Source organism: Corylus avellana, chromosome 2 (genome assembly GCF_965113065.1).
Source record: "Corylus avellana chromosome 2, dhCorAvel1.hap1.2, whole genome shotgun sequence".
Lineage (NCBI taxonomy): Eukaryota > Viridiplantae > Streptophyta > Magnoliopsida > Fagales > Betulaceae > Corylus > Corylus avellana.
In genome coordinates, this window is record NC_142491.1 from 32920593 (window position 1) to 32924330 (window position 3738).

At 26.5% G+C, this 3738-nt stretch overlaps 1 pseudogene; it reads left to right on the forward strand.

Moving 5' to 3' along the window:
* Positions 1 to 3049: 3049 nt before the first annotated feature.
* LOC148587654 (small nucleolar RNA SNORD90) lies at positions 3050 to 3151 on the forward strand (annotated as a pseudogene).
* Positions 3152 to 3738: the final 587 nt, after the last annotated feature.

A 3738-nucleotide genomic window follows, 5' to 3' on the forward strand; every position in this document is an offset into this window, starting at 1 on the left:
TGGTAGTGTTGCCACGTCAAAAACATTTTTGACGTGTCAATTTTGCCACGTCAAAAATATTTTTGACGTGCTGAATTTTAGCACGTCAAAAATTTTTTGACGTGGCAACACTACCACGTCAAAAATATTTTTGACGTGGCAAAATTGACACGTCAAAAAATTTTTGACGTGTCAGTTTTGCCACGTCAAAAATTTTGGCCATTAAAAAAATATTTTAATTAAATTTTTTTTTTAATTAAAAAATTTATTAATTTAAATTATTTTTCAATTATATGGTCAGCTCTCTCTCTCCCCCCCCCCAGCTCTCTCCTCTCTTCTTTTCTCTTTTCTCCATTTTCGTTACCCCCCCCCCCCCCCCAAGCTCTCTCCCTCTCTTCTTTTCTCCATTTTCTTACTCTCTCTCTTCTTTCTTCTTTTTCATTTTCGTTACTGCCCCCCCCCCCCAGCTCTCTCCCTCTCTTCTTTTCTCCATTTTCTTACTCTCTCTCTTCTTTCTTCTTTTCTCCATTTTCCATTTTCGTTACTGCCCCCCCCCCCCCCAGCTCTCTCCCTCTCTTCTTTTCTCCATTTTCTTACTCTCTCTTCTTTCCTTCATTTTCAAAAACTCAAAACCAAAAAATCTTCAAAAATCAAAAACCAAATAAAAAAATTAAGCTGAAAAATCAAAAACCCAAACCCAAAAAATCTTCTTATCTTCTATTCTTCTTCTTCTCTTTTCCTTTTTTTTTTTTTTTTTTTGCAGATCTACTTCTCTTCTCCTTTTATTTTTCTTCTTTTTCTTCTTCCCTCTAGAGGGAGTTGGCCGGCTGCAGAGAGAAGCTAGGGAGATTGAGAGAGGAGAGAGAGAGAGAGAGAGAGAGAGAGTTGAGTCTGGAAATGAGAGAAAGAACCAAAGATATAAAAGAATTATAAAGGGAAAAAAAGAGGGAAAGAAGATAGGAAAAAGAGGGAAAAAAGTTAAAAATCCCGCTTTTTTTTTAGTGACGTGTTAACGTTTAGCACGTCAAAAATTTTTGACGTGCTAAAAGTTACACGTCAAAAATAAACCAGATTTTTTTTTTAAAAAAAAAAAATATATTTTGAAACAGTAATAATTTTTGACGTGCTGGGTTTTGGCACGTCAGAAATTTCTGACGTGCCAAAACCCAGCCCGTCAAAAACTCTATCTATATATATATATATATATATATATATATAATATCGTTTATATGTGTGATATATATAATTAAAAGAATTTAAAATAATAACTTTTATTAGCCTTTTGAATGGCACGTCAAAAGACTAATAAAAAATATATTTTATTTATATATGTATATTTCTGATTTAATATATATATATATATATATATATATATATATATAATTTCATATATAATTATAATAAAACAAAAATAATATGATTCATTATATTATATTTTTAATTATATAATATAATGAATTTATAATATATTATAAAAATATTATAAATATATAATATTTTTGACGTGCCATGTGTGGCACGTCAAAAACTTATAATATATATATATATATATATATATATATATATAATCTTATTTAAATTATTATAAATTTTATTTATTTAAATTTTATTAAAATTATATTTACTCTATCATATATTTACTCTATCCAATTAAAATTAATTAGAGAATAAATAAATTAATATTCTAGATGTATAGATAATTAGATGTATCAACTAACCGACCACATATGTTGTGTTTGTCGAGTTCATATGAGGTTTGCGGATCTTATAAAATAAATGTATCAAGTATGTTTTATATATTTTTACAAAATTAATATGACTAGCTATCATATTAATATTACTAGACTGATCAATTTAACATTAAGTGTTGTTTATTACATATTTTTTTATATCATAATTAAAATTATTTTTGATATATATATATATAATTAAAATTAATATAAGTTTTTGACGTGTCATGCTTGACACGTCAAAAGTTTTTGACGTGCCATGCATGACACGTCAAAAGTTTTTGACGTGCAAACATGGCACGTCAAAAACTTATAATATATATATATATATATATATATATTATCTTATTTAAACTATTTTCATAAAATTTTATTTATTTAAATGTTATTAAAATAGTATTTACTCTATCATATATATATATATTTATTCTCTCCAATTAAAATTAATTAGAGAATAAATAAATAAACAAATTAATATTCTAGATGCATAGATATATAATTAAATGTATCAACTAACCGGCCGCATATATTGTGTTTGTCGAGTTCATATGAGTTTTGCAGGTCTTATAAAATAAATGTATCGAGTATGACCCATATGTTTTTAGAAAAATAATATGTGTAGCTATCATATTAATATTACTAGACTGATCAATTTAACATTAAGTGTTGTTTATTACATATTTTTTTATATCATAATTAAAATTATTTTTGATATATATATATATATATATAATTAAAATTAATATAAGTTTTTGACGTGTCATGCTTGACATGTCAAAAGTTTTTGACGTGCCATGCATGACACGTCAAAAGTTTTTGACGTGCCAAACATGGCACGTCAAAAACTTATAATATATATATATATATATATATATATATCTTATCTTATTTAAACTATTTTCATAAAATTTTATTTATTTAAATGTTATTAAAATAGTATTTACTCTATCATATATATATATATTTATTCTCTCCAATTAAAATTAATTAGAGAATAAATAAATAAACAAATTAATATTCTAGATGTATAGATATATAATTAAATGTATCAACTAACCGGCCGCATATGTTGTGTTTGTCGAATTCATATGAGGTTTGCAGCTCTTATAAAATAAATGTAACAAGTATGTTTTATATATTTTTATAAGAATAATATGGGTAGCTATCATATTAATATTACTAGACTGATCAATTAACGCATGCATACATATATACTAATGATAATAAACTATAATTTATACTAATGACAATAAAAATTAATTTTTTATGCCAATTAACATTAATTGTTTGTTAATGCATATTTGTTTATATCAAAATTATTGTTAATTTTTTTTTTATTAAAAAAAGTTTTTGACGTGTGGAATTGACACGTCAAAAGTTTTTGACGTGTGAAATTTACACGTCAAAAGTTTTTGACGTGTCGATTCCACACGTCAAAAACTTTTGACGTGTCAATTCCACACGTCAAAAAACTTTTGACGTGTAAAAAAAGACACGTCAACAAAAATTTTTTTGACGTGCTTGCTTAGACACGTCAAAAGTTTTTGACGTGGCAAACATAAGTTACTGTTTGCCACGTCAAAAAACACACATTTTTTTGTAGTGGCTATTGGTCATCAATTTTAATTTTTAATTTTTTTTTTTCATTTATCGACTTAATCTTTAGGGTCGACTTTTGTCGACCCTAATACTTAAGCATTAGGGTCGACTTTAAAAGTCGACCCTAATAATGCATCTTTAGCGTCCACTATATTGGTCATCAATTTTAATTTTTAATTTTTTTTTTCATTTATCGACTTAATCTTTAGGGTCGACTTTTATCGACCCTAATACTTAAGCATTAGGGTCGACTTTAAAAGCCGACCCTAATAATGCATCTTTAGCGTCCACTTTTAGTGGACGCTATTGGTCATCAATTTTAATTTTAAATTTTTTTTTTCATTTATCGACGTACGCTTTAGGGTCGACTTTAAAAGTCGACCCTAATAATGCATCTTTAGTGTCCACTTTTAGTGGACGCTATTGGTTA